This window comes from Lemur catta, unplaced genomic scaffold (assembly GCF_020740605.2).
Source record: "Lemur catta isolate mLemCat1 unplaced genomic scaffold, mLemCat1.pri scaffold_41_ctg1, whole genome shotgun sequence".
Classification (NCBI taxonomy): domain Eukaryota; kingdom Metazoa; phylum Chordata; class Mammalia; order Primates; family Lemuridae; genus Lemur; species Lemur catta.
Window position 1 is genome coordinate 1,774,985 of NW_025423849.1, and position 20,375 is coordinate 1,795,359.

Sequence of the window (20,375 nt, forward strand, 5' to 3'; positions counted from 1 at the left end):
TCCTTTCTCATTTCCTCTTTTCAGTCTTTACTAGAAACATTTCTGGGAATCTTCAAACACAGCTATTATTCCTTAAAATTTTTTTTTTCCAAGAATGTAGGAGTAGACTAAGATTGTGGGAAACATAAAGAGAAATCTATTTAGGAGTTAGCTTCTACAGGTTGGGGAATTGGAGAGAGATTTTTATAAAAGATTAACAATAAAACCAGTAAGTCATTCAAGTTTAGGAGTAGAAATGGCATTTTTGTCAACTCTTCATTTACAGAAGGAAGAAAGGACTTCACCTTCTCATTAGACTTTCCTGTCACCTGGAAGGGGCGAGGCCATCAAGACCACACAAACTTAGCACCAACACAGATCCACGTTTGAAAACAGGACTCCAGGCCATGCGTAATGGCCTACAGTTTCAAGCTGTATTCAGTTTTTTAAAAAATCTTACATAATGGCAGAATTTACAGCAAAATCCTCAGAGTTAATTTCAAAAGAATATTCCATGTTTCTTGCTAATAGCTAAGCCTGAATTCAGTCACAGGCAACGATGCTGGTGACATGATGGCATATTCACCTTTTGGTGACTCTTCTGAGCTATAAAACTGAGGCTCACATCACTTACCCTGTGTGTTACTGGAGACGTCTAAAAATAGATGAGAAGATAAAAAGCAGAGGTGATCTCATTTCCCCTTTTAGCTTTTTCATGAGCCAAAGGAGCCAGGAGCCCAGGTGCCTGAGTGGGGCAGGGTGAGGTCACACTGTCCCGGCTCTGAGACAGGCGGCGTTCCCAGTGTTGTGTCAGGTCATCGAACTTTGTAGGCTACTGTTAGTGGCCGGGCAGCCCTATCAGTGCTCTCTAGTGGCTCACGTTAGAGAAATTTTCCTCAAGTTATTTTTAGGAGATAATTGAATAATGGCACAAAAGATGTATATTGTCTGTGTCTTGTGCGGAAGTAGGAGGCTGGGGTGGGCATTCGGAGCAGAAGGCAGGCCTACTTTGTGGCCAGGTAAAGCTGAGCTTGCTCCGTTCCAAGGAGTTAAATACAAAGATGCTGGCCTTGGAGCTATCTTAATAGTTCAGGTCTATAGCTTATTGTTTATTCAATGCAATTTGTTTGACATGCTCCCTGACATTCAATATCTAGCTGTTCTTAACTAGTATAAACCTAAGAGAAAATCCCACGAGAAAAATCTGGTCTTTCTAGACTAGCCTGGTGCAGCAATTTGGAGAGTAGGTTCTGCTGGAGAACCGTGCAGAGGGAAGGGTGAGCCCTGCGTCGCCATCCTGAACCTCTGCGTGCCCCGTCCCCGTCTAACAGCTTAGGTTTCTTCCTTGAAGAAAATAGAAAACATATATTAAACTTGCATTTTTTTTCCTGGCCTCCTCATTGCCTCCAGTGTGAGGGTTTTTAAAAAAGTATGTGTCGATGGTAAGTTGCTTTGTTTTATGTATGGGCTAAGGTCAGTTTTACACAAGTGTTTATACTTCTGCAGATATCCAAAACACATCTGTTTCAAAAAAAGAAAGAAAGAAAGAAAACGTATCACAGCCGCAGAGTAGGAGAAATTCTGGCCAGAGTGGATTTCAGAGGGGTGGGGAGAGATGGTGGCAGTGATGAGGGAGGTGAGCAGGATGAAGGAGCTTGGCGACAGATTTGGGAAGAAATTACTTCTGTGTTGTCTGCTTAATAAAAGCCACATAACATAATGACGCTTTGTGACTTGCCGCTGCACTTTGTTTGAAGTCCATATTGCTATAATAATGTTTTATTGTTCCACGCAGCCAGACTGCCCGTGGTATGCTCCGGACCGGCTTCCGCCAGACGCACAGCACAAGGCCAACGGTGAGAGCACAGCTGCACTGCTCAGTCTTTCATGTTGACTTTCTGGTGGGATGTTGACTCAACATGTATTCATTTGTGCTCGGGCAAGACTTACTATAAAGTCGTGTTGCCCACACAACTTTAATTTGATGTACCTGGGGTTAAATTAAACTCCTAAAAACAAAGAAAATGTGCAGCTGCAGAAATGCATGAATCTCCATTCTGGCTTCTGGTCCTGTTCCAGTCTCAGAGCCAGAATTCCATCTGGGGCTAGAAATGAAAACTTTCCGCATATCTGTATGTAACAGCAGCAAAGCTCTGCGATTGTACTACAAAGGACAAGTGCTCATCTATTCCAGGTTTAAATGTCACTGGCAGACAGACAGAGGCAGCCGAAGGCTCAGAACTGTGTTCCTTTCTGGCTAAATGTCAGACTCCATGGCAGAGCTGCTCATGTAGGCCGGGGTTGCCCACAACAGCCACCTCGTAGTGTGCTGGGAAAAACCACAAGTCGCCTGTCAAGTACTCATATCTAAGAGTACTTTGTAATCTTACTTTTCTTTAGTTTACCATTCTCCTTCTTTTTTATAGAATCTGCTATACTTTCTACCACTATGCTTTCTATGGTCTCACATGGCCCCCTAGAAGGAAGCTGTATAAACTGAGATATAATCATAATCCCACTTTTATTCTCATCGCATATAATCCAAAGTCCTTAATGTCTGCCACATGTTTGAAGTCTCATGACACACAACTGTGACTCTGACTTGTTAATTTCCAAAAATTTCAATCTATCTAAAGAAGCTGAAGATCTATTCTAATTTCAGGCCATTTAGTTCAGAGCTGAGATCATAGAATTCTAGTTTTTAATACAGGGAGTCCATTGTGGAGTGAAAGTAGGGAACCAGGGATACCACAGTTCGAGTTGTGAACTTCAGAGAGCTGCTGGGTTTGTCATGGTAGTCTATGTGAATGGACGCTCTCAGAGTTGTGCAGTATACAACCTGGACAGCTGTACACAGCACTGGGAGTGTTAAAGGCCATAGCTTATGGTAACATCACAGAGAAGAAATATAAAATGTGAGAACTCTATAATAAAATGTCCAGGTAGGTATTTATCAGAAAACTATAGGACTTACTGTTTTTCTTTGCTTTCTACTACAGATATAACTAGTGGTTTTAATGAAGTTCTTGGGCTCCAGCTGTAATGGAGAGCTTTCGTTAGAAAGGTGTATTTTCCAGAATGGTTGTTGCATAACATCTGTGCTTTTGAAATCCATTGCTGTATAATAGCTGAGTTGCTACCCAATTATAATTTTCATTTTATATTGGTCTGGAATGAATATTAAAGATATTTTCTCCTTGAGTTGGAGTTTAATCACTAGAAAATACTCAATAGAGAATTACTCAGAAATTACTCAGTAGAGAATTCAGTAATATCATAAGTCCATTTATATATCACTATGCTAATAATTATGTAAAATAGAGATGAATTGTGGTGACATTCAGAAACTAAATAGAACATGCAAAAATGAAATTTCGTAGTCAGTGTATGAGACCTGCTGATTTTGTCTACTTAGGAAAAATATAATTCGTTTTGTGACGTATACATATACAGTGTGTCTACAGATGTAAAACTACAGTAAAGAATAAACCTCGGTGCGTACCCACCTAAGTATTTTTAAAAATATTACTATTTTAATCTTCACAAGGATGCTATAAAATAGGTTTTATTTTAAACTGTTTTACACATGAGGAAACTGAGGCTTGGAGAGTTTAAGTAATATATCTAAATCCCATGGTAAACGGTAGCACTGGGATTAGAATCTCTGATATGCAGGATTCTAAGACCTAAGCTTTGAAGCAAACCCTGTAGTGCCTTTGAAAAGCTGCCCCTCCACTATGTTGAAATTTTCTAACATTACAAAGATGAGAATGGGGCTCCAATTTGGATAATAATATGACTAGTGTTTAACCCTCAATAATTTCACCTTGCTGTGAACCACAGCATATATTACCTGTGCTGCTCATCTGACACGTAGAATCTCACAGGTAAAGGACGCAGTCCTGTGTGACAGTAAGAGTGCAGTTAGTATGTTGTGAACTAATGTGTGCATGGGCAGGCCTGGTGGGACCTGACAGGGGCGTGTTGCCGTTGGAAACCTGTCCTTCTTCACTCCAGCACAGCTCGGCAGCTCGCAGAGGCTTGTCTGCACCAGGGAGAGGGCTGACCATGGCTGGGGGGCCACGAAAGGAATTCTTGGCTCAGAAATCTGCCTGTGTGGGTTTGCCATGGCTCCTTCTGGCTCCACAGCCAGTGGTGTATGTCACAGCTGAAGCCAGGTCACCTGACTCGGCAAGAGCTCTGAAATCACCCTTGTCACAAATGATTCACGTGCCAGCATATAATGTCAGTAGTGATTCTTGTTTTTTGGTTCATTTAATTGGAAAGCTCTTTTTGGTTGTCAGTAGAAAAAAAGCCAAACTCTGTAAAATAATTTTAAAGAGATTTATTCTGAGCCAAATTTGAGGCTCAAAGCCAAGAAGCCTTGAGCAAGTGGACTCGCTGTAGCTGGGTTACAGTTTGGTTTTACACATTTCAGGGAGACAGGGGTTACAGGTAAAGTTATAAATCAATACGTGGGAGGCTACATTGGAAGGGGTGGGGCTTACAGATGGGTTTAAAAATTCTTTGACTTGTAATTGGCTAAAGACATGAAGCTTTGTCTAAAGGCTTGGAGTGTTTTAAGATAAGGAGGTGTTAATCAGAGAGAAGCCACAGGACTTACATTTGTTGTGTAAACTGAGGACCTGCAGGTCTGTCTTGCATCCCCTTAGGCCTGTTAGTGGGTTACAAAGATGTCCCCAAGAAGGAAGGGGGCGTGATAAGGCCTGTCTGACCCCCCTCCTCCTGGCAGACAGTTTAGTTTTAGGATATTCCCTTGGCCAAGAGGGGGTCCATTCAGTCAGCCCATGGGGGGTGAGCCTTAAGATTTTATTTTAGTTCACAGGTCTGTAGGTTTAACTAAATTGCTCAGAATTATACAATAATTTTGTGGTCTTGATCATTAGGGAATTATAGGTTTAAAAATCTTTTGATTGTACAGACATTTTTGTTATGATGGAAGACATTGTTTTACTATATGACTGATATATTCAGGAATATACTAGTCAATATGCCATATTTTGGGCTGAAAATATGAAAGTTCAAGCGATGGAAAGAAAAATGAGTAGAAAAATAAAACTATATCTCTGATAATCTATAAGCAAAAATTATTTCTTAAAATTCCTATTTTATTCCTTTAGTAAATGCTTATATTTTACTCATATTTATAAGAAATGAACCTTTTAGAAATGAGGATATTTAATATTGACCAGTATATTGTGCGTTATAGATCATCCAGTTCTGTTTTGACTAATTTCCTGCAACTCCTGAAAAATTACTTTTCTGACCCACAATAAATGTATCACATTATATTTTGATCCTAGTATCTTCATCTTACGACAGCTCAACCTGAAGTAGTAGCTCTATTAAATGTTTACAGAGAAGTAGCTTCATTCGATTAATAAAAGGCATGGCAGGTGATTACATTTCAATAATACCACTGGATTCTCCTCTGACATTTCTGAGGCCTCGCACAAGAATAAATGGGGAACTGTGTGTTATGTAGTATTTTTATATATATGGAGTTACGCAAATTAATGAATCAATCTCAGAAACTCACATAGTCTATCTTCCTCCTACCCGAGTACAACTTAGAAAGCTCAGATTCAAAACCACCCAGGGCCGGCACATGGTGGCACAGGGAGCCCTGAGTGTTGGCCGCCTGGGACCCACCACTTTCCGACTGTGAGGACCCTTGAGCGTGGACATGGGGACAGCCCAGCTGGCACATCCCAACTCTGTCCACTTGCCCCCCACTACCCTACACATAGCACCCCTTAGTCAGCCTTCAGGCCTGCGAAGAGGACAGCCTGCATCCTGGGAGTGGGCCCAAGGTCACTTGGGCAGTGACTTTGGGGGTCTGCGTTTGGGTGCCAGGAGCTTGTTCTGGAGGGATGGATAGTCTCGCTGTGAGGGGGGATGTGGCTGGGGGGGCCAGAGCGGATCCCCTAAAGCATGGGGACCAGTGAAGGCCCCCTGGCCAGGGGCTGTAGGTGCTGAGTGCCACCCCAGTCTTCCCGTCAGCGGATTTTCACCTTGCTCCATTACTGTCGGAGGCTATTGTACAATGCTCTGGAGACACATTGAAAATCAACTTTTCTTTCAAAAACTGAAGATTTTAAGTGAAGGTTTTCAAGTCATTTGAGACTTGGCTTTCTATCTTCATGGCATTAAATAATGATGTTTTTCATACATGGAAGTCCACAGATGTTAATGAGTTACAGTTTCTGTTTAGAAGCATTTACAAAAGAACATTTTGATCTTGTCTCATCTGTTATCAGAATAAGATGCAAAATGATTTCTATGCCTCCAGAACAATGATGGCATAGTAGAGTTAGTATAACCTTGAAAACATGTTGTTTGTTTCCTCCTTTCTGAAATGTCCGCAGGCTAAGTTTTCTGATTGCATTGCATGCCAGCCACTTCTGTCCATTCCAAATTTTTCATGTGGTGCAGAGTTGAACTTGGTCTAATGAGCTCGAGCTCGATTCTTGCATGGTTGGAAAGGCATGAAATGTAGGCTTGTGAGATTGTGCTGTGAGCAAACATAGTTCTTTCTTTACAATATAGAAGATCAAAGCCTAAATATTATAGCTGGCCTATACTAATGTCTAATAATCACTAATTAACTGAATCCTGACTGAATTCATTTCCTAGGACTGCCGTAGCAAAGTACCACAAACCGGGTGGCTTAAAACAGCAGAAACTTTTTCTTCACAGCTTTGGAGGCCAGAAGTCCGAAGTCAAGGCGTGGGCTGGGTCGGCCTCCCTCTGGACCCCCAAGGGAGGGTCTTTCCTGGCCTCTCACAGCTTCAGGCAGCCCCTCCGAGCTGCGCCTCCTTCCTCCCAGGCCAGCTTCCCTCTGTGTCTGTGTCCCCATTTCCTCTTCCAGTTAGTGTCGTACAACAGTCCACCCTAATCCAACGTGACCACTTTTTAACCCAATTACAGGATCACGTTGCAGTCATATTTCAAAGAAAGGTCATATTCACAAGTTCCAGGGTTGAGGACATAAATATATCTTTTTTTTTTTTTTTTTTTTTTAGAGACAGAGTCTCACTCTGTTGCCCAGGCTAGAGTGAGTGCCGTGGCATCAGCCTAGCTCACAGCAACCTCAAACTCCTGGGCTCAAGCGATCCTCCTGCCTCAGCCTCCCAAATAGCTGGGACTACAGGCATGCGCCACCATGCCCGGCTAATTTTTTCTATATATATTTTTAGTTGGCCAGATAATTTGTTTCTATTTTTAGTAGAGATGGGGTCTCGCTCTTGCTCAGGCTGGTCTCGAACTCCTGAGCTCAAACGATCCACCCACCTCAGCCTCCCAGAGTGCTAGGATTACAGGTGTGAGCTACCTCACCCAGCCCATAAATATGTCTTCTGAGGAGACAGAATTCAAGTCATGACACTAACTATATGCTAAGCCGCCTTTGCTGTGGGTGATCTGGAGTCAGAAAGGAAACTTCCAGATCCAGAAGGGAGAGACAGAAGCATCCTCCCTCCCGATGCTCTTCCTTCCTTCATCCCCTGCCAGGTGTCCCTCTTTCATCCATTCTATTTTAGCAGGTAGCTTCCATGCTAAAATTTCCTTCATTGGTCTTTGGGGATATTAATTTCTGTTGTTTGGTGCAGCACTGTGTAGCAGACACTTGGTTTTCTTCCTGAGAGCCCCTTTCCTCACTCTAGAACCTGTATTTGGTGTAGGTCTCAGGGAAGATGAGTCTTGTCCCAGTGGCTACCCCCAGCCGATCACAAGGCAGCGCAGCTGTTCCTTCCCAGTGTGGGATTGGGCTGGGAAGAAGCACCTGACCCGATTGATTCTAAGTTACAAGACGTGCGTGGACATCAATGCGGATGAGGTGTCCTTGAGGGAAAGATTCTAAGCTCTTAAAAAGAGGCATGAGAGAGAAAGCCCTTTTGCTTATTTATTTTGTCTCTGGACATCCGTGTGTGAGGCTGTGTAAGGTCTGGAGATAGAGTCATTTTGCAAACATGACAGGGCCTCACCAAGGCAAGGCAGGCAGGACACAAGGATGACGCCGGATACTTAATAGCGTCCTTGATGTGCTCAATTGACGAACCCTGCAGCCTCCCTACGTCTGTGTGGTAGTGAAGTTTCCATGTTGACCCAGCTGCTGAGAGGAAAAGTCGGAAGCCTGTCTCTCCAGCAGTCTGGGAGCAGCTAATCCGCCCATTTTCATCAGCTTGGGTTGTTCGCCATAGTAATACACATGTATTCCATGCTTATTCTTGTCAGCCTCAGTCTGTGATTTCATTTTGAGCAATCATTTGGCATTTTTGAAATGGTTTGCCTATTGCTAGGCTGCATCTTAGTCCCTGTGCTTTCTGAAAAGACAAAGTGGAACACAAGAGGCATGTATGAGAAAAAAGTCATGAGATCTACAGCTCAAATAATAAATAGCCTCGTGTAAGGTCTTATTTCAAACTTGAAACTTTGGCCTAAATTTTAGTGTCCTTTATACGGAATGGATGTATTTCAGAGTGTTGGCTGTGTTACAAAGCTAACATCGTACATTTACCTGTTGTAATACATAATGAAATTAAAGGCATATTCCCCATCAAAAACACCGCCAAGTAGAATTGAATTTTAAAACTTCCAGCAAAAGACATGATCAGGTTTGCAAGTTGCTTGCCGTTGTACTACTTGATGTCATTCACAGTTGTTTGAGAATTTGCAAAGATTTCTCAGATGGGAGGTTTTTATTCTAGCATTGCCGTCAATTTTCAGGGTCATGGAACTTCTCACATTCCCAAAATTCTTTTGATCACATGTTTGTGGTTCCCTAAATTTAACATTTTCTTCTTTTTTTTTTACTGGTACATGATAGCTGTACGCATTTTGGGGGTCCATGTGGTATTATGATGCCTGTATACAATGTGTAATTATCAAATCACGGTGATGGGAATATCCATCACCTCCAACACTTGTCTTTCTCTCTGTGTTGGGAAACCTAAAATTCTCCCCTTCTAGCTATTTTGAAATATACTATACAAATGACAATCCAAAAGTTTGAAATTCTAGCTTCCCCACACCTGTCTCTGTGCCCAGACCCACAGCTCAAACATCATTTCCTCATCTCACACAAGGTGGTGAGCTGGACCCAGCATTTCTAAAAGTTGCACACTGGGAACCCTAAATGGCAAGACAATAATAAATGTGCTTGGAACGTAGACTCTCTTGGAAGGTCTCCATCAGAGATGAAAAACTGAGGGCCAATTTTGCAGTCTAAGTCATGACCTATATTTGTTTTCGTATCTGAATATTGAATAAATTGAGACAGCAAAAAATGTGCCATGCAAACTCCAAACACACTGTATTCCTTCAGTAATACACATTCAGTAGTTTTAAAACTTGACAGAACACTCTCTTCCTTTTCTAAATGTCAGGAATGTGTTTCTAATGATGTTAGACCACAATATCATACGTTGCAATAGGTGCCACCACTTAAAATCCTTTGCCAGGATGTGAAAATTCCTTAGTCCAACATTCATAAACTAATTAGTGTGTTTTAGTGTAAAACTAGCTTCATAAATGTAGACAGTGCATAAAGTGATTTTATTTAAAATAGGAATACTTCCACGAGGAATCTAGAAAAAGTTAAGTTCTGTGGCTGAATGCTGTGAAGAGAGGCTATGTGAGATGTAGTGAAATCAGTGGGGAATGGACGCATCTCATGGACAGGCATCGTTATTTTACTGGAGTTTGGAAAACCAAACTTGCTATTATGATAGATCATGCACCTATTTGACCCTTTAAAATAAAAAGCTTATTCACAACTATATTCTATGTTAAAACAATTCTCTCTTCTTAAAGAAAAAGAAATACTGTGAAGAGTTGTAGAAAACACGTGGGAATTGGAATTGAACAGACTCCAGTTTGATTTCAGTTCTTCCTCTTAATATTCGGACAATCTTAAGCAATTTTACTTCACCTTTTCTTTCCTTTTTTTCACAGAGTTTTCATAAGATTAATAATGTATGTAAATCATTGGGCACATAGTAAAGGCATGCAAAAAACAGCAGCTGCAGGTAATAGCCGTGTTTCGGCACAGTGTGGCATCGGCCCAGGTGACGCAGGGCCAGGCATCAGTGGCTGCACTGGTTTCCCAGGGTGGCTGTAACGCTCCTTCCAGAACTCTTTAAGGGTGTCTTCAGAAATGCTTTAAAAATGAATAGTTAAGGCCTAGCGCGGTGGCTCACGCCTGTAATCCTGGCACTCTGGGAGGCCGAGGCAGGAGGATCGCTCGAGGTCAGGAGTTCGAGACCGGCCTGAGCAAGAGCGAGACCCCGTCTCTACTAAAAATAGAAAGAAATCATCTGGCCAACTAAAATATATATAGAAAAAATTAGCCGGGCATGGTGGCACATGCCTGTAGTCCCAGCTACTCGGGAGGCTGAGGCAGGAGGATCGCTTGAGCCCAGGAGTTTGAGGTTGCTGTGAGCGAGGCTCATGCCATGGCACTCTAGCCCGGGTGACAGAGTGAGACTCTGTCTCAAATAAAAAAAAAAATGAATAGTTAAGATCTCCATGCTTTAAGTGAGATTTTGAAGTATGAAAACAGAAGCCATATATGTCCCACTACAGGAATTTCGCTTGCAATAGGTTTTGTAAAGACTTGGTTTTGGGGGTTTTTGTTTTTTAATTATTTGTTTTCATTCTTTCCGAATCTTCTCATTGGAAGACCTTCTTTATTTTTAGTTTGGTACCCGGAAACCTCTCCATTCCCCAGCAGTGTTCTGGTGGTCCTGGCAGTGACGGCGGTGGTCTTCCCTTTCCAGGTGCTTGGGCCTGTCTAGAGCGTTATGAGCAATGACAGCTGAGTCCTTAGAAGCCGTCCACCCGGGCAGTGAATGACGTCATGACGGCTACAACTCCGTTTATTTCTTTCACAAAATAGAATCATGCATAAAATTCCTAAGATTGACCAAGAAAAGGTTGAAGGCTGTTTAACAATTTACATAAGTAATCTTGACAATAAGTTTTTTGTTGAAACACAGTTCAAATGATAGCAGAGGGGAAACCCTTTGGGTGGTTGGACACAATCCAGCAAGACCAAGACCAAACCACTAGGGCCTCGTAAATGACCTGGCTTCAGATCACTGACGTGCTGGCACCAATGGAGGGTAAGAAGAAAAACTACTTTACAAACGACAAACACACGGCAAGAATTCTTGTTTGGAGAGTCAGAAAGCCAGTGTTAGTGTTGATGATAGAGATTTTTAAAAGTCAGCTGTCTTGCTTTGATGCAGTGAATAAGTCTGTTTGGAAACCTCTTCAGAGCAACAACATCATGACGTGACAACGGTCGGCTTTGCAAATCCTACCACCGCTTGTGTCCCTTCTGCCCCCAGGACCCTTGTCCTGCAGCTTCCTCTCCAGGTCCTGTCCCATTGGTTCCACAGCACTTTCAAGATGTCATTGGTTCTAGAAGGGAGAGTCACATCTATGTGTGATTTTCTTAAGCTTTCCTCATGAGAACAGCCCTGCAATAATGACTGTATGTTCTGAACATGCTGTTTGCCTTGGGCTCGTGTGCGATGAGCACACTTCCCGAAGGCCAACCAGTAGGGGACAAATACAGGGACCAGGTGACCCTCCATGTTTGGAAAGCCCCACGTACAAGCAGCAAGGACAAAAAGGTGCTGAGCTCAAAGTGGGTGCTGACGCGACGTGACCAAAGTGGACAAGAGCGAGTCTCTCCTGATGGGTCCGTCTGGGGTCTGTGCTTACCTGGTTCCACCCATGGGCAGGGTGCAGAATGGCACCACTGGCAGCTGGCAGCCTGGGGAGAGGGCTCACGGCGGTTCCTCTGTGTACACGGCTAATGCTCTGCATTAGTCTCAGCCTTTCGCACTTACATGGGCACAGTCAAGATAATAACAATGCCACAAAAGCACAGCATATGACTAGAAGGGGACAGATGGCTTTCCCTGGCATGACAGAGCCATAACTGAAGGGCGAGGCTACATGACGCTGATGTCAGCTCGTCTTTATTTTACCATCTGGCTCCTTGTCTAGGGCTCCCTCAAAAGGGATGTCCCCGCTACCCTGCGCCGGGGCCTCCTCTCCCACACGGCAGTCCGTGCGGAAACACAAAGGAGGTGGATGGTGCTGGTGTTCTGCGTAAGCCCCATGCCAGGCTTGTTAGCAGAAGCCTCTTCCTTCACCCCAGCTGGCTTCCCCTTCGCAGCCAGGAGTCTCCACTTAAGTCCTTTTTAATGAGAGGAGCTCAGTGCTCACTCAATGGTCCCCACCTTCCTCGTAAAGGAACTGAGCTCCACCCCCCCCAGCAGCCACTTCCGACAGCATCCCTAATAGGAGCCTGACGCCTTCCTGTGACGCCTATTCAGCGCCTGCACTTCTCGTCTTCAGAACCAACAGTGCTGTTTTTCAGAACAACAGCGTGGTGTTAAACTCACCCCATTGGAAATCCGACCCCACCACCCCCTGCTCTCCCGAGTCAGCTTGCAGACTGAGGGTTACGTGTTCACATACCGGCCCATACGGATAATCCAGACTAATGACAGGCCTGGTCGCTCACGGATGAATATCGAAAACTTCACCAGTTTGAGCTTATTCCACTGGAGCTCTGCCTCGACGATCATGTCGTTGGGTGAAGACTATCCACGGAAGAGAGGTGTTCAGTGCTCAGAGAAGAAAGGGCAGAGTACAAGAGCTGCTTCTGTTTCCAGTTACTTGAGTGATTTTTCAGGGGCTAAATAAGCCACTTTATCTAGAAGTGCTTAAACAATTGCTTAAATAATGCATGGGTGAGGGGAGGCTTTCTGAATCCCAGTGGTGCCTTTGATTTGAGAAAGATTCATTACAGGTTCCCAGACCTGCTTGTGGACATCACCAGGACATCCGTTCTACTATTCTCTTTGTCCTTGTTTCCAACTGGTGGCATTCTTCAAATACAGAGCGGCATGGTAAAAAATATTTGCAGCACAAATTTCATTCTGATTCATGATTGGAGCAAATATCTGCCCTGAAATTTACCTTTAGAGAATTTTTTAAATCATTTAATAGAAAATTTAAAACAAACATTCTATTTTTTTTTCCACATCCTTCATTTATTTGGCATGACCCAAACAGCCTTGCCTCACATTGCGATCAACTCTCTCCACAGAGGTAGAATTTCTGAAACGCTGCTGTATTTCACCTGTCATTTGTGTGTGGAATCTTTGGCAAGTGGTCTGGGCAGAGCTGGTGACATCTCTCAGAGCAGAGTGAGACGTGCACACAGCCGCTCAAGTGTTGCTCGTACCTCGGCAGCCTTGGCACAGCGCTCAGTGAACTGTCCAAAATCTGTGACTTTTTCCATTTAGACACTGATTTCCTCATTCTAAGAAAGGACATTATTCATCTTTAGAAACAGTGGTTCTCAAATTGCAGTACCCAGGCCAGGAACATCAACATCAGCCAGGAACTTGCTAGAAATGCACACTCTCAGGCCACACTACGAGATTTGAACCAGAAACTGGAGGAGTGGGGGCCACCAGCCCAGTTTAACGATCCCTCCTGGGGCTTTATTGTGCCCCGAGAGTCACTTAGCAGAAGAGCAGACTTTACCTGCTGTGAATTGGGTGACACAGAGTGGCAGTTCTCTTGTGCTGCTGAAAGTCTGACAGAGCAGGTAGCACTCACTGAACCATCTGCCCCTTGCTGTGCGATGTTGTAATCACAACTTAAAAATCTGATCAATAAGATACAGAAGACCTTAAATAACCTTTTAAGCCCCTGGCCTTTATGACAGACATGCTGAAATTTCAATATTTCCTTGTTCTCACCCAAATCCATTTTAACACATTAATCATAGTCTTTTAAACAGGAAGCCAGTTGGAAAGGGGTGGGGGAGCAGTCACAGGGCAGGACGGCAGCAGAAACACCGCAGATGTGTGCAGAAAGTATCGTGCCCAGGAAATAACCCTCAGGCTATGCCTGTTCTAAAAATTTTCAAAATAAGTCTCTTCATCTGTAGGATCTTCCCTTTCTTCATTAGTGAAGCTAAATCTCGGGTTCAGAACGTTGTCATCTTGCCTGAAAACTCCGTGACCTTCTCCTAATCAGCTTTCTTCTTGAGCAAATTTCTTTTTTGTCTTCTCAGATCAGCTCTAAATACAGTCACGCAAATACTGTTTTCTGTTGCTGCGTATTGACTTGGCACACTGGTAATTTCCTTTAGTCTTTTTCCATGACTCTCCCAGCGCGCATCTCGAGCACGCATGGCTTTTGTCATCTTCACCAGGCTTCTTGTCCCTGTGTGGTCTTCTCTGTGTATTTACTCATGAACTTCTACCCATACCGTTATTTCCTTTAACCTGGACTTTGAGTCTTTTATCTTTGCCTTTTTCCACTGTCTACTTAGTATGGGACAGCATCCCCTGGCTTATGAACAGGTGAGCTGAGGAGCTGGCCATGGTGGCAGGGTGAGCTAAGGACAGTCCCCTCCCTTGTGAGTGAAATAGCTTAACACACAATCTCTCTGCAGAGAAGAATGAAGGTTCCTGAGCGCAAGAGACGACAGACAGTCATCCCGGTTGGCCACGCGGAGTCCTCGTGTCTTTACCATCACCTGCTCATTCTGGACATCTTGTGCCATCTCCGATTCCATGGCAACCCTGTTTCCATGTCTCTTGCAGCCTCCAGCATACCCCATGCCTTTGTGCAGATTACAAAACAGTGGTCTCTCTAGGCACATCAATGATAAAAAGACACACCCAGAGGCAGACAATTTTACAGGACCCCTTGGTTGGACAAAACACAGACAGGTGGCCCTTCCGTTAGGTGGGTGTTGCCCTCAGGGCTTGGCAGGTCCAGCCTGGGCTGGATTCCATTCCCACCCCACTGCCTGTCCCGGTGCCTTTGCTTTGTGCAGAACTGCACAGTCTGATCTGCGGTGCTGCTGTCTCTGCCCCCTTTCCCACTGCTGTGTCTAGAGCAGCCGTTCTCCAAGCACAATTCTTGGACCGGTGGCACCGTCACCTAGAGACATGCTGGAAACACAAGCTCTCAGTCCCCACTGCAGAGTTCCTGGCTCAGCAAGCAGCAATCTGTGTTTAATCAAACCCTCCAGATGATTCTGATGTACACCAGAAAAGCACCTGGCACACAGTAGGTCTGCAGTAAATGCTTGTTTGTTGAATGACTAAATGAATTTCTCCTTCACAATGAAGCTCAAGCACCCTCTCCTTGAGACAGCCCCTTCCCCAGCCTCCCGCTTGCTCGGCTCTGTCCTCTCCGTGCTTGCACGGTGCTCCCTGCCGCCGTGCGCTGGGCCGCGGTGCTCTGTGAGAAGCTCTCTCCGTGCCCTGCCCTGGCTCTCCACGAGCACAGAGATGGTGGTGCCCAAGCTGCACCCCTGTCATCCCCAGCACAATGCTTGGGCCACGCTGGAGACCCAGTTCACGTGGGCAGAAGACACAGCAAACAGCAAACGATAAAGTCATCACTGGGCCTGGCGTCTGTACCTGCCCAAAGACCATGGGATTCCAATCAATTCAAGAACCCATGCTAAGAAAAAACTATTTTGTCATTATGTCTCAAATGTGCCATTTCCTCTTGTTTAGTTGTTGTGCATACTCACAGTTTAGTAATAAAATTTGTTTATTAAAATATTTAAGCCACTTGTGATTTGTCCAGGGCAGTGTTTGTGTCCGTTTCTAGGCCTACGTGTAAATGAGGTCGGGGGCTGGACCTAACCGGACCCTCGAGATGCTGATCCAGTCACCGGCAGGAGGACAGGAGGCTGAGAAGGTGACTTCTGTGGGTGAAGCTCCTGGAAAGGGAATTTATCGTGATGGGAAATGTTGGTCCACGTCTTCCTTTCTAGGCACCTGCTGCTCACGTTACCTCAAAGGACATTTTTATCAGGGTTTTCCCCTTCCACTTCCCCACTGGTGTCCTCCTTCAGCACAGCATATGAAGGGTTAGATGTTAAATCTATAAAACTGCTTTACCGTAGAACAGGAGTATCTGAAGAAACTAGTTTCACGTGGCGTTTCAGTGTTCTAAGACGGCCGTAACAGAATAACCTGAGACTGAGTGGCTTAGAGAACAGAAATCAGTTTTCTCACAGTTCTGGGCACCACAAGTCTGGTATTAAGGTATCAACAGATTTGGTTTCTTCTAGCAACTTTCTCCTGGACTTGCTGGTGGCTGCATTCTCACTGTGTCTCCACCTGGTCTCTCCTCTGTGCTCATCCCTGGTATCTGTCCGAATTTCCTCCTCTCACCGGTCAGCTGGACAAGGCCACCCTGACAGTCTCATTTAGTCACCTCCTGAAAGGCCTTCTCACCAAATGCAGTCACATTCTGAGGTGCTGGGGGTTAGGGCCTCCACATCTGACTTGGAGGTACTGGAAACTCAGTTCAACCCTTACATACGGGGAAGCAAAGTAACGGGTCTCCTGTTCTTGAGTAGAGTCGGGAACAGGTTCAGCCACTAATCAGGATTAACTTGCAGACGTTCTTTCCCAGGTAGGCAGATGCACTGTTTGCCGCCCCCTTCTACCTTGGTTATCTGCACCCAGACTTGTCTGAATCGCTGGATCCCAGCCCCATGACAGAGCTGTCCAGCATCTGTCCTCTTACTTTTCTGGACATGCAAGCCCACAGTTCGCTTCACTTCACTGTTCCTGATTTTATCCAAAAATCTTTGAATTGTTCCTTCAATCTCTCTCATCTTCAGCAAAGCATTTTTTTTTATTATTGTTGTAGTAAAATATGCATAACATAAAATTTATGATTTTAACCATTTTAGGTGTACAATTCAGTGTCATTAATTACATCCACAATGGTGTGTAACCGTCATCATTATTCCCAGAATTTTTCATTATCCAAAATAGAAACATTGTACTCACTAAACAATAACTCCCCAATTTCCGCCCCCCACCCTCACCCCCGCAACTTCTAGCCTTCTAGTTCCAGTATCTACGCATTTGCCCAATATCCTTGTGTGTCTGGCTTATTTCACTTAACGTAATGTTGTTAATGTTCACCCTTGTTGTAGCACATGTCAGAACTTCACTCTTGGTCAGCAAGATGGGGGAACAGGAGGTTTCTGTTTTGTGTCCCCGACACAAACAATGATCTGCAGCCGTACACAGACACAAGTGCTTTTGTGGGAGCTTTGGGATCCAGGAGGGAGGCCGTGGAACTCCCATGAAGCCCAAGACCAAGGAGCGCCATTTTGAGGAGGTCATCCCACACCACAGTGACAGGCGTTCCAGACACGGTCCTGGCCAAGGACAGAAAGTGGCTTCATCCCAGTGAACTTGGCTCCTTCTCCTCTGGCCGTGGTCCTGCACCCAACCCCCACTGGCAAGGGACCGGGAGGAGCCCCGTCTGCCCACGTCCCTTGTAACAGGCCCACCAGCCTTGGGTCCCTGACCACGGACCCTGCAGCAGCTCCATGTCCTGGTTCCAGCCCTACGTACCGTTCCTGTGTACACTGGTGAGTGAGCCTTTACTGACCTCAGTCTGGTATGTAAGCAGATAAGAAATGATTTCAGAAATAAAGCAGAAAAAAAAAGAACCTCGCTCGTTTCTAAGGTTGAATAATAATATCTCATTATATGATTATATTTATACACTTTGTCCATTGATGGAACCTTGGGTCGTTTCCACCTTTTGGCTTTTGTCAGTAATAATAATAATAATGATGATGACCAGTACAGCCTTTTCTGCATGGAGTAATTCAGTGCTTTCAAACTGCTTTCCATGAAGCATTTTTTCGCCTGATTTAGGTATCAGCATTTCATTTAAGGCTTAAAAATTAGTTTTGCTGGTGAAATAGAACAAGTCCAGAGTTTGAAGTCAGACGGCAAATGCCGTTTCTGCCTTCTGTTTGCTGTGTGAATTTGGGGCAAGCGATGTAACTCCTCTGCCTTCAGCCTCTTCCTCTCTGACGTGCATCTGGCGATTTCTGCAGCGCACGTCGTGGGAATGAATGAGAGACAGTAAAGCACCTAGAGTGTGCATGGCGTCCGACACCCAGCGGGAGCGCAGCAGACGCCGGCCGTCAGCGCTGTTTCCAGACAGCCGCGCGTGGCAGCCACCAGGCTTTTAAAGACACTGCGTTTTAATCAAGCTGCTTTCTTCATCCCATCATGACACGTCGACACTTGGCTCCTACTCTTTCCTCTAATAGCTGTGAAGTTCTGTTTCAATCACTTACATAGATCACACCACCGTTCCAGGTTTGTCAACCCGTTTCACATTTCATTCTCAAAATGTCTGTTCTGCCAGATTTACCTTCAGATCTATGTTATAACTTCTACTATGGAGAAAAATCATTAAAGAAGAGGTTCAGGATCATTCATGTCTGAATTATTTTGTGTCTATGAAGAAGTACTTAAATGGTGACAAAGACATTTGCTAAGACTGCTCATGCCAGGGAAAGAACAACGATGATTAACTTTTGAAGGCTAGATAGAAGATATTCTTTCACTGGGATGTTTTATAATTTCAAAGTGGCATTTTGTCACCCCAAAGATACGTGGAAATCTCTGATGGGGCGCTATTTCATATGCCTCAATCCAGGAAAAACTTTGGAAAGCCCTAGAATTGGCTTCGATGTGTGCAAAAGAGGAAGATTCTGTTCAGTCTTAGCCTGCCCTGGTGGTCGGTCTGTCTGCTTGGTGTTGGTGCAGTCACTGTCCAGCAATGTGATGGGTAAAAGAGACCCACAGATGTCCTGGCTCAGTCCAGACACCCTCACGCCTGGAAACCAGATCTGCACGTCTTAAAAGACCCACTCAGAGCTCAACCATTTTAATTCTGAACAAAATAAATCATGATGCAATCAACCATTTTGGTCTTTTGGTAAAAAATCAATTCTAGATATAGTTCACAGCCATTTATAGAAGGTTCGAGTTTTAAGTTCATGAAAAGCAGGGCAATAGTGACAAGAACTGTGACTTCAGGTATATTTTATTCAAAGTGTCCGGAAGTTTACACTGTAGGCCTTCAATCTGCTTTTAGAGATAGTGTAGCTGGAATTAACACTCCACAAAATCAATTTTAAAAATCCAACCATGCTAACATTTTGAAATTATCCAGATAATAAATACAGATATTTGAATGAAGCATCTGAATTGATTGGCGATTTAGCTAGCATGTGGCAACTTAGAGGTGAAGATTTTATTTCTCCAATAGTTCATTTTAGACAATCATTTACATTAATAGGCAGTGCCTCCTGAACTATATGAATGAAGCAATTGCCAGTGTCTGTGGCTGCTAGAAAGTGACCAACATATAACTCAAGCCCATTAGATACTGGTGCCAAAATGAATAAATGTTCTCTGTTACTCTGTATTTTTGAAAGCTTTTGTACCAGATCTTTTTTTTTTAATGAGTTGTAGTTTGTTTCTAGCCACAGTCACTCCAGGGCTTATGTTACCTAGCTTGGCTTTCTACATCCATAAATCAGCCACACTTTTACCAAATTTTTAGTGTGTTCTTACAGGAAAGTCTTTTGTTTACTGGCAGAAACTTTTGTTTGTTTTCCAGTTTAATCATTTGATTTCTATCTTATTCATTGTGAATTTTATATGTAAACAAATTATCTCTGTTGTTGTCCTTTTTATTTTCTTTTAATGCTGATTTTATCACAAGAAAAAAACTTGTCTCTAACATTTGGAATCAAAGATTTATTTTTAGGTAAATTGTCCACTAGATGGAACTATTGTTTCAAAAGAATAAGGGTGGTGCCTTGACAAGGACTTATTTCTATAACTTTCCCACTGAAAGTTACAACATAAAAACTGATGGAGAATTCCTTTTTTTTTTCCTTTTCTCTGTTTTTTGCTTTTTATATAAGTGACATTAGCATTTATAACGTATGCCATTTTCAGTTTATATTCTGAAAATCTTTGCATCTCTGTTAAGACTTTAGTTAAGACATCTCAATGCTGAGTTCTCTTTTTAAAAAATTCATTTTCTGTATGCTTCACAGGTTTCATCACAACAAATGAAAATATCTTAGTTAAAAAAAAAAAAACATGCCTTAGGATTCTGGGAACTTGCTCAATGAGTCAGAAATAAAAAATTCATAGAGGTTTAAATAAAAACCCTAAACCTAAAGTGCTTAAAAAGATAAGAAAACCCTCAAGTGAGAAAAACACACACAGAGATTAAGTGTATCTATTAGGCATGTCTGTCCAGTTCTCAAGGAAACAATATCATTGTGTGTTCACACACTCTTACCCAGTATACACAACTGTATTTAAAGTGGTATTTTACTATTTGCTAATGCAAATGGCATAGTAAAGTTGCAAATTGCACTCCTTTCTTATTTGCAGTTGTTGACATAAGTATAAAAATCTCTTTATTAACTGAAATTTATGATTTCTTCCATTATTTTCATGTACTTA

The 20,375-nt window shown here is 43.4% G+C and overlaps 1 pseudogene; it reads left to right on the top strand.

The window, feature by feature from the left end:
• The window catches only part of LOC123629768, a 37,222-nt pseudogene extending 20,466 nt beyond the window's left edge, over positions 1 to 16,756 (top strand).
• The last annotated feature ends 3,619 nt before the right edge of the window (positions 16,757 to 20,375 follow it).